Source organism: Paramormyrops kingsleyae, chromosome 22 (genome assembly GCF_048594095.1).
Source record: "Paramormyrops kingsleyae isolate MSU_618 chromosome 22, PKINGS_0.4, whole genome shotgun sequence".
Classification (NCBI taxonomy): domain Eukaryota; kingdom Metazoa; phylum Chordata; class Actinopteri; order Osteoglossiformes; family Mormyridae; genus Paramormyrops; species Paramormyrops kingsleyae.
In genome coordinates, this window is record NC_132818.1 from 20,222,702 (window position 1) to 20,234,158 (window position 11,457).

Sequence of the window (11,457 nt, forward strand, 5' to 3'; positions counted from 1 at the left end):
GCCTTTTTTAATATCAGGTAGGGCTATTGATTTATTTTATTAAACAAAGTCAGTGACTGAAGAGGAACACTTGAAGGTGTCTGATTTCTTAGGGATGCCTCACAAGGAGGGAAATGTTAGAATCAAATTCTTTCCACAGAGATCCATTCGCCTGATAACCCAAAGCCATCCCGTTACACTCTTTCATGGTGCCATCTATCTATCTATCTATCTATCTATCTATCTATCTATCTATCTATCTATCTATCTATCTTTATCTGCCATCTCTTCTCACACCCGTGCAGTTCAGTGAGATGGCGCTGTTTATTTTCAGGGTGGCAAATACACTTAGAAGACACATGATTTCACAAATTTACACCATTCCACCAACCCCCAGTGGCCAGGCAGGCAACCTGTGCGCTGACCCTCAATGTGCAGCCGGCGATGTTGGACAGCCTGCACTCTGCGGCTCCAGCTGGGGAAGCTGCCGGCTTTGTCCCTGGGCTCCTGAGCAAAGGACAGCCACGCGTGCTTCCCCCGTCACTCCTACACGCACATCGGCGAGGCACCATGGCGGGAAGGTTACACAGCTGCAGCTGTGAGGCTGCGCTTGCCAGCGTGGATCGATGGTGGGTCGGGCGCGAAGCCTGATCCCGTGGCAGGGTCGCGTTTGGAACACTGCGTACGGTTCCAGCACGGTTACCGGTTTACTCCACTCGCTTTCGCAGAACCGAATCTTTCCCCCACGCTGTCGCTTCGGCTCTCTGCGAACTTCTTGTGCAAACAGGGACTTGGAAAATTCAACTGGCATCAAAAACTGGCATCAAACAGATTCAGTAGAAAAAAACATGCAAATACTGGTTCAACGTGTGACCCAGCCCTGTGCTGCCTGAGATGAGCTCCAGGCCCCCCGACACTGGCCAGGGGAAGTGGTCAGAAAATTGATGAATGGGCAATAATATTCCTGTATGTTTGCAAGATGGCTTCTGAATAGAGGAAGCGGGCTTTTCCTCAGTTCCATGCACGCTTACAGCTTTTGCCTTTCAGGTTCCATTGTCAGTGACCTGATCCACCCCCATCCACCCTCCAGCACCTTTCCTGTCTCCTGAATTGCGGTCCGGTTGTTTGCTTTAACGCGAACCTCCTCCGTCACTGAGTGACTGGGAAATCGATGCGCAGCTGAGGCCAAACAAAGAGGCAGGAGGATGAGGCTGCCGTGGCATTTCCACAGAGGGTGGGGAAAGGGGGGGGGGGAATCAATGGGTGTTTCTGTCATAATTTTATTGCAATTGACCTGTCAGCAAAAGCAACCCCATAAATTACAGAACTAAGTAGCAGTAAATGATTCGTATTTTCATATATGCCGTACATTCCAGACGGCAGAATGATGACACAATAATCTGTCAGCGTTGCTACTGCGCTGTGCATTATGGGTAATTCACAAAACTTGGCAACTCCATTAGTTCGGAAGCCTATACGTTATACGTTATAGCTACGTTATCTCGGTTCATGTGAAGGCTAAGGCGCAAACTTGGACATGCAATGGGCGGATAAAGCCTTGTATAGCGCCGGGCGTAGTTGACTTGAATTAGTTAAATAAAATGCTAAATCGAGTCAACTGTCAGCAAGCAACTTGGGGAAATGAAATGTACACGAGATCAAGATTTGTGTGCATGGAATGGTGGTATGAGTTGCTCCGATTTCACCTGAGAAAGGAGCTTTATATCCCCCACTCCCAAACGACAGCCTGCCGCTGTTTGTGATTAGTGTGCGGTACAAAGACTGGGATGAAATAATTCTTAGCTGAATAGCCAGGAACCATCTCTTTGGCGGGCGAACGCAGCAGGCATTGCTCAGCCTCAGATAAACTGCATCCTGACGCCTCTCACATGAACGCCGAAGGTGAATCAGACGATCCCACCCTCGATCACACACACGCTCCCACATGCGCGCAGACCTTGGTCGTCAATAGATGGGGGTGTCGCGGCTCTAACCTGAGAGCTGATATCCAAGATGCCGGGCTGATGCATTTCAACGATGGTGGAGGTCAAAAAAAAGAAACATCCTTTCATTTTCTGTTTACGTCTTTCGGAGAATGACCCCCCCCCCCCCCCGCTCCCTCACAGTCATCCTGACCTCTTCATAAGGTCTCGGCAACTAATTGCTGCCTGTCAGGAGGGCCGTTTAGAAAAAAAACACCTGTCCTGTCCTACCTAAGGGAGGGTCTCAGCGGTGCAGACAGCAGCCCTGCTGCTTCACCGCTTTGCCCGTCCATCTGTGAAAATGTCACGCAGGCTGGACTTCACGCCGCCAACCCACTGCGTCCCCCCCGCTGGAAGACCCGAGCAGGCACCGCGGCCAGGACCGAACGTCCGCAGAGTTCAGGAGGTGGGCCTCGTGTGGGTGGGTGTCCATCCCCAGATCATCCCTACCCCCCTCCGCAGTTTATCTGCCAGCAGCCAGAATCCTAAATAAATAAACAAATGAAGGATGTCGGCATCGCGGGAGGCTTCGCGTTTGCCGTTTTCGGCGTAATTTGTAGTTAATACAAGTGGGCCGTAAATCGCCTGCCGCCGCTAACGGTTTAGTACCATGTGTCGTCCTCAAATTAAAACGGATGGAGACGACGGCTTCTGCGGTTTAAAGGTTAACTGCAGCTGGGAGCTGTTGCAGTTGGTACATCTCACGCTGTGACATTCGTGGTGTTTTTATATTCTGCTGTTGGACACTGACCTCCCAGCCATTTATCGGTATGTGATATTGACAAGTCTGGTAAAAGGAAAGCTGAGTATTACGAGCAGTTACAGTGAAGCAGTGCTTCCCAGCTCCCGATGCACTGCATGTGCTTGAAGCAGTGCTTCCCAGCTCCCGATGCACTGCATGTTCTATAGGCCTCAGCTGTTCTCTGATGATTTTTATTATCTGCGAAACTGGGGTTCCCTGCTCATGTTAGACACTCTCAGTCTGAAAGTCGACTTTGAATCTTCTCACGTGCAAAAGGTAACATGCAGAACTATCATGGCGGATGAAAGTTTCGCCCACGAAAAATATCAACTAGGCACCGATTGGATCACAGTTGCATTAAGCAGCACTCAAGGTGCATCAGCCAAGCAGCTGTTGCAATATCAGCCAGCACAAATTTTTCTGCCACTTTTGTTAAAAATATATATATATTCCGACAACAGATTTGAAATGACCAACAAACCCCCCCCCCCCCCCCCCCCAAGGTTCCCCTAGGGCCCGGCATGTGCAGGGAATCTGCGTGACCTCAACAGCACGTTCTCCAAACAAACAGAAAATAGGACAGATTTCATGTATTTTTGTGAAGAGAAATGAATAGGCTGAGAGTCTTTGGGTGTTTTGGTTTGTGCTAATTAGTCATGAGCTGTTTTGTTATTTTCTGTGTTTCTGGCTGCTGCACTGTAGCTCAACCCCTCACCATGTTCTGTGTCCAGAAAAATCACAGCATGCGTATTTGCATCGAACGCTATTAGTATCTATTTTGCGAATTGGACTCTCTTGCACCTTTTCTTAATTCAATAATATTGGGCAAGCGACCGCTGTAAGATAATCAGCCTGTCCAAGACAGGTATCCCCTGCACCCCTGCCTGTGGCAAACCAAGTTCCATTTTCCCTCAGAACAGTATTTTCAAGAACCAGCCAGAACCTTGGCTTCACCCTGGACGACCGTAAACCTTGGTGTTTGACGTTCTAGAAGACCACATTCTCTGCACCTATAAATATTCAAAACTCCCTGCTTACCTGCACTTTCGTGCAGAAACACTACAGGCTTGAAGTCTGTTGGCCTTGCAGGTACTTTGTGTATATACAGGCACTTTGTATATATTTTAAATTTTTTATACAGCATTAGAACCAGATGAAAGTATCACAGCACTAACTTCCACTTTGTTGCCAAATTTCTGTTTGTGTTAATTACCTGTGTTTTATTACACGCACTCGCTGTACTTCCCTACCCTAACCGTTCCGGATCTGAATAAAAGCATCCAGTAAATGAATTAACGTAAATGGTGAGTTGGCATGCCGCATTTAGTCTGAATCTAAAGCAAAAAATTAGAGGCTTATCATAATGACCAGGACAATACAGGTGTGACGTCTTTAAGGCTCTTTGGACTGAAAGAAAATGGGGAGCTTAAAGTGGGGAGCTGACTTTTACTAAATCTATTTGATTTGATGGAGGGAAAATAATGTCTGCTGAATTTTTAAAGCCTCTGTTTGCCTTTTGAGTGGTACTCAGCATTAAAACGGCTCCGATGCAGATCTCTCCAAACCACACTGGTTGTTCAGGAAGCAGTAGGCAAAGCCGGCCTCATTCAGAAGTCAAACTGAAGGGAATGGATTAGGAGAATGTGAGAGGTTCCCATGGCGTCTGTGAAGATTGGTCTCGGGGGGCTGGGAAAAGGACCATGCAGAGACCTTGTTTGATCTCTCCCCGGCTCATCCGGTCCTCTGAGGGCACCTCTTTTATGTGCATGAAGGTACAAACTGACATAACCGCAAGAAAATGTACTGAAAATGGTAGCAGTGAAATCATTACATTGGTGATATCCTGTTCATTCAACAGTGAAATCAGACAAAATTTTCTACCACCTGCACCATGCGTCTATGCAATCTTTTTCACTGCTGCTCAGTTTACCTCAAAAATATAGCGATTGTGGCTATATCACATAAAATTCTGTGGTCAAATTTTCCTGTACTTAAAACTGATCATGGTTGTAGTCAATCGTCAACTGTATATTTCAAATGTTAAACTTTAAAATTTTATGGAAAAAATTAGCATGCATTTGCATGCAGTTATAAGAATGATTGACTTTTCAGTCATTGCTCCTGGGAGTTTTACTTACACAAAAATGTTCTGAGGGTAGAAACAAAAGTGATTGGTTCAGAGAGATAGCCAATCAGATTGTAGAGGACATTTTTGTGTAAATCTCCAATGAGCTCAATCATTCCATTCATTCTTAGAGAGATACTCATGTGACAAATCCCCCATGTGACATGAAGTCCATCAATCAGTCTATGTTTTGCTAATCAGTACTAGAGAGTCACAGTCTCTTCACCGGTTTAGATTGTTTTGAAACTTCAGAATGACAATGAGTTTGCCTGTGTTTTACTTGAAGTCAAATGAAAAATCTTTGCCTTGTGTTTTAATCTTAGCATTGGGGCTTAACAATATTGCCATCAGAACTGACGAAGCTTTTCCATTGTTTCCTGCTGTGTCACTGCTGGAATTAATGAAATTATAGGATTATGCTACCAACAGTGTCCCAATAAAACAGAAGTATGCTTTGCATGTAATATAGATGAATAGCCTTGTTGACATGGTTCCTTTTTGTTTCCAAAACACCTTCACGCTGTTAATTAAAGTTGATTTACTTCTGCAACTAGTATCACATGTCACTGTTATTAACATTCCATCATATAGTTATCTAGCTTTTACTTACACTCAGCAGATTTACTCAGCAGGCCAGGCATCCTGATCATAGGTTCCACCACGTTTGAAGATGACTTGAACCTCAACAATTCTCTGCGTCTTCCTGGAACATTTTCCATCACCACTATACCAGAGCACTGGAGCAAGGTGAGAATGAGAGAGCCAGACTTCATCAGATCTGTTCACCATGGTGCTGATGCTCAAACTGGGATTGGATGGAACGTCTGCAGTCAGAGGAGCTGGTCTTCTGGAGTTGAATTAACCCCATGTCGCAGAAGACCCCTTATAGACTTCTGCCGACCCACCGAACCTAATTTGGTTTAATTTATTCAAATCTAATCGAATCGCTATCTTTCTCACATCACTCGACACTTGTTACGGTACAGCTGAGTGAACGGTACACTGTTTGTAGTGATGTTGGCGTCAACAAACCAACTGCTCTGTCAGTCGTATAAAAGTATAGCACAAACAATCATGTACAGTACATAATACCTGATAATGATAAACAACCATATTACATGTCTATGTCCTTACTATACTGTACTTTTTGTTGTTACTTAAGCTATACCATCGCCTAAAGACATTTCTCAGATCGTATTCCTGTTGCTAAGCAACACATGACTGTACAACATAATACTAATACAGTATGCACATTTTAATACAAATAAATAAAATGAATGGTAATACAGTAATTGCTAGTGTTAGATGCAATAACAGTTACACATACACTATGACTCTTCAATGCTTCAATGTTAAGCAGATTTAAATGTATCAAGTGCCACTTGTTTCAATGAATATTTGAACCATCAACCCTCCGGTGCGTTAATTCCTCCCATATTGTCGCTTCAGTTGAAGAAATTGAAGAAAAAATACATATGCAGACCCATTAACAGGCTGGATGGAGCCAATCACAGAAAAGTAAGTGTTCTAATGAAGTGCGAACAAGCAGCATGACAGGAACCAAACCTGTTCTCAGGTTTCATTCTCGCTAAGAAATTTCAGTGCAATACAAAGTTTTTGATCAACTGGGTGCTGTAAAACTAAGCCAATCCTCACAATGAGGCAATGAAAGTTCCAAACTCCAGTCCAGGTGGTTCTGGGTTTAAAGTATAATTAAAATGCAGATGTTGTGCCTCTGAGCTAGATATTTCAGCTTTATCGCTTCTCTAAATTGGCTACACAATGACTTGGTTGCCAAAACATTTTTGGTGCGTAATTGCAAGAATCCACATGTGCCTGACCACATACGGAAACAGATATGAACAGTAACCGGCCTTTGATATTTCACAGTGTAACGGAAAAACAGCCATTGCTGGCTGAATGGCAGCATTGTGTTGAGTTCTAACCGACGACTTTGGTGATCTGAACAGTTTCAGCTATTTTATTTTTAAGATGTGATCACCCCGATGGGGACCTCAGGTAACTGTCAGTTAAAAATAAAAATAAATGGTCCCTTTTTTCTCCTGACCCGGGGAGACGGCCCAGAGTGGCCACTGTCATCCTGGCAGAGACGGGCCTGTCAGAGCCTCTGTTGGAGCTCGGCTGGGTCACACTCCAGCAGGGAATGTTCACAGACCATGGAAGTGTCGAGAGTCAGACTCTCTTGGCCTCAGCCTCTAGAGGGGACATCAAAAAATCTGAATCTCCCTTGTCATACTACCTCCCTCTCCCAGAGCAACTTCGCTCATCTTCCCGACACGTCACGTAGCATCCTCAGAAGTCACCTCTCCATGATTGCTCTTTCATGCGCTTAGCCTTATCCCTACTTGTCCCTCCTTACTGTTTGTAGTGCCATGTGGCTGCCTGTGACGACTTGCGTGCATTAAATCTGCTAGCTATATCTGCCAACATCTGGGGTACCATCCCAAAATACTGGAAAATCTTTCTCACTTTGAATATTTATGTTTCATGTGAGTTATGGAAGCCTCTGTGGGTATGCTGGCTGAGTAGGCAGAACAGGAAATGGGTGTGACTCCCGATGGGGAAACACAGGGAGACAGACAGACAGAGAGAGAGAGAGAGAGAGAGAGGGCTGGTTTTGGTGGTTCTAATAATGTAAACCCAGTATGCTGTTGGCCGTGGTCTAGAACACAAAGACAAAACAAATTCTCTCTTTCATTTATGTGAAGTCAGATAGAGAGTTATAACTAACCACAATACTAACAGCTGACTGAGCTGAATAAATTAGGTGCCACTATCAGTGTTTAAAGAAAGTTACATGACTTACAGTAAGCAGCTAATATCTTGAGATATGTCAACGGATACCGATATTATCTTTCTTAATACACATCTCTTATTATTATAAGATGACTAAAAGTGTCATAAACATAAATATTTCTCCTGAATTTTCTTAGCAAATTCATGGCTTAACAGTAACACTAATCTGACTTAATGTCTGGTTACCGGTCAAAATGAAAATTAATTAAATGCTTGTGCACTAAGCAATAGAAGAAATCAGGTAAATTTCATGTAATTTAGCGTTAACCAGGTGCAGTAACTGGTGTATAAGAGGTAAAATTATCCGAGTAACGGTAATTCAGAGTAGACATTAAATGTTGCTGATACTGTGTAACTCCAAAGGGAACAGATTATGCAATGAATACCAACAGAATGTGAAAAAAAATGCCTTGTATGTGTGGTAAGATGTGTGTTTTACGTTTCCATTTTTAGAACTCCTTTTTATAAATCTTGTTATTCATATGTTTTTATAACTTTTCATATTTATATATTTTTATAGTTTAATATTTCTTTGCTGTTTTGCACTAATAGGTTGGCATCAAATTTCATTCTACATGTGCAATGACAATAAAGATATTCAATTCAATTCAATTTAATTCAATTCAATTCAATCGCTAGTGCCCCAGCACATTCAGTAGTGTCCTGCATGCATCACACATCAGCGTCTCAGTCCATGTGGATACTTTTCTTGTTTAAAGTAGATATCTTTGGGGAGCAGAAGCATGAATATCTGCCTCATTTACCATATGAATATATGGATATATGAATTTTCTGCCTATATATTTTCATATTTCAAAAACAATGTTCAAATACACACAATATATGGTCTGTCTGCTTCATTCAGATGAATAAGGCTACGTTCACATTACCAGGCCGAAGTGACTCAAATCTGATTTTTTTGGTTTATGTAACAGAGATCTGATGTTTTCAGGGCTGTGCGGACATGGAAATCCATTCCTTTGAAATCGGATTTGAGTCACTTTCATATATGGTCCTAGATCGGATACGTACCCGATTCGTGCGCAAGCGACATGAATGAGAACAATCAGATTGGAATTCATGTAGTGTATTGTCTACACACATGCGCTGAGTGTTTTTTGTTGTTGGTGATGCAGAATCGTAACAGTGTGTGCATGTGTGTCATTTCGGAGGACGGATGTGTTCACATTACATTTAGACACAGGTCACTTTTAATTATGAGTGTGAACCATCAACACAGGCAACTCTGATCTGAGCAAAAGGAATCACAATTGAACAATGAGGCTTGTAATATGAACATAGCTTAAGTAGTTTGTACGTTAGTAAAAAAAAAAAAAAACTTGGGTTATCTGTAAACCTGCAACTTACCAACCATGATCTAGTTCTACTGAAATAAAAAAAAAAGACTTATGTCTAAAATAGTCGGTATCAAGATGAATTTCCCCTAGTTGTGCATAAGTAGGCAGGCAATTTAATCAGGTCACATAAGAATGTATATAATTATGACCCTTCAATGTGACTCAGCTGCTCATTCTGACATTGATTCTTTAAAGTTCGTTTTCTTTATTTGGCTGAGAGAAAACAGGGGAACCCTTCACGTCGTGAAGGTGTGGTTTTAGTATTTTGAGTTCCTGCTCTCAGCGGGCCGATAACAGCGAACAGGATGATGGGACACTTTGTGCAAAAGACGCTAATTTGTCCTGAGAGAGGATATCAAAGTGGAACGCAATATCCTACGAAACAGGAGCAAATTGCAGTGCTGTTTCTGAGAAGCTAATTTAAATTTTGCAGGATGGGAACCAATAAATCACCTCCGTCCTGACTAATGGGGGCCGTACTGGAGAAACACCACTGTACCTGGAGATTTTTTTCCCCACTTCGGAGAAACGTGGGGTAATGCAAAAACAGAGCTCAGCTTGCGGACTGAGTGGTTGCATCACGGCTGGCGTATGTGTGCAGGGAGGTTATGATGCATCTCTGTCCTTCCACCTGAACTGGGACACTATTCGTCTTTAGTGTTCGCCGTAGGCACCTTCCCTGCATCGCTGCCCGTGCTGCAATGGCATTATCCTCATTGCGAAAAATAACCTTTTTATAATCAGTTGGTAAAAGAACCAAGGTCTCATTTTTCAATATGTCCATTTAACAGCATTCCTGGAAATTATTCTATGTGTCGCTTTGCTTGAATGACATATTTCTGATATATTCTAAGGCTATTTCCTGTTGACAAATGTTATTTGTGGGTGGAGAGGAGGCTCTGAGGCTGGCGATCTGTGCCAGCAAGTGAAAGGTTGCTGGTTCGAGTCCTGTGAATACCAGGAGTGATTCTACTCCGTGGGGCCCTCGAGCGAGGCCCTTAACCTGCAATTACTTCATCCTGGGTATGACGTTACTCTACATCCAGCCCTGCAAGCAGGTCGTCCCTTTTACAGGGAGAAGTTGGGGGTTGATGGCAGGATCGGCACTCCAGTCACCAGAAAAATCTCCCACTGTTCCATTTGGATTAGTGTGGTGCAGAGGTGTCACCGGCTGCACTCAGCTTCCCGTCCCTGAGGTGGTTTGTCGTGTGGTGGGTGTGGTAATGCACTGTAATCAGTGCTGCTCCTAACCTCCTCCTCCTATTTCATGTACGAAAGCTGCAAATTAAAAAAAAATTAAAAACCGAAGGAGCACAGTTATTGGGGCTGATGTGTACAGGGAGCCAACATTAGAGCAAATTCCAACTGGCGTCTTAATTCTGTGTCTTGCTTCTGGGCTCCTTGGAAATGCACGGCAGCCGCTGACCCCCGGGCTGGCCAGAAGCAATTACGGATTCAGCCACATCGCGGCGAAGTGATTACTCTGCGTCCACAGGGGCGGGCCCGCTGTCGGCCGAGGATCCGAAGGGTCATGGGGATCGTGGCCCCGGGAGTAGCTGCGGTCGCCCCCAGGATAGGCAGCCCGTGGCCCCGGGAGTAGCTGCGATCGCCCCCAGGATAGGCAGCCCGTGGCCCCGGGAGTAGCTGCGGTCGCCCCCAGGATAGGCAGGCCGTCGCCCCCCAAGCGCCCCCACCCCCCAAACTGTGCCTGTTTCCTGGTTCTGCGGCCCAGCCCTGAGCGATGAGATCTGACACATAGTCGTCCCCCCTACCTCGCCTGTATGCTGTCAGTAGTCCCGCATGAGCGCAAACGCGGGGCAGCTTGACAGAGATAAAGAAGAATCTCCATCACATCCGCTTCACGCTCATTGCCGATGGGGGAGCCGTTGATAACGTTTGTATTGATTACCGGCCTTCTTCTTTGATGAATTTTCCGGAAAGGGCTTGTATCCATAGAAAACTCTTAGAAATAATTCAATGCAGTTCAGCCATTTATATGACTGGAGGAGCTCCACAGGTTTCTTGAGTCTGGAGTATGACATAGAATATAAATAGATATAAATACACTCCAGGGTTGTGGGTTCGAGTGTAAGTTAAAAGCATTTCAGTACACAATAATAAAGTGCATGATTTGGAAAAAAAATATTAAAACTTGACTTGAGTTTGTGTGCGTGTGTGTATGTGTGTGGGGTGCATATATTACAGTGTGTTACACAATGTGATTAAAAACCTCTTATTTTGATGTTCTGGGGATGATATTTTTGGTCCCCACAAGGGGACACTCTTATTTATAAAACTCTGTGACTGCAATCAAAAAACTAAAAATGCCATTTTGTTTGGTTGCTTATGGTTAAGGTTAGGGCTGGGTGGGGGTTAGGGTTGTCATTGTTGGGATTAGGGTTTCTCCCATATAAATGAATGTATGGTCCGCACAAAGATATGAATACAAACGTG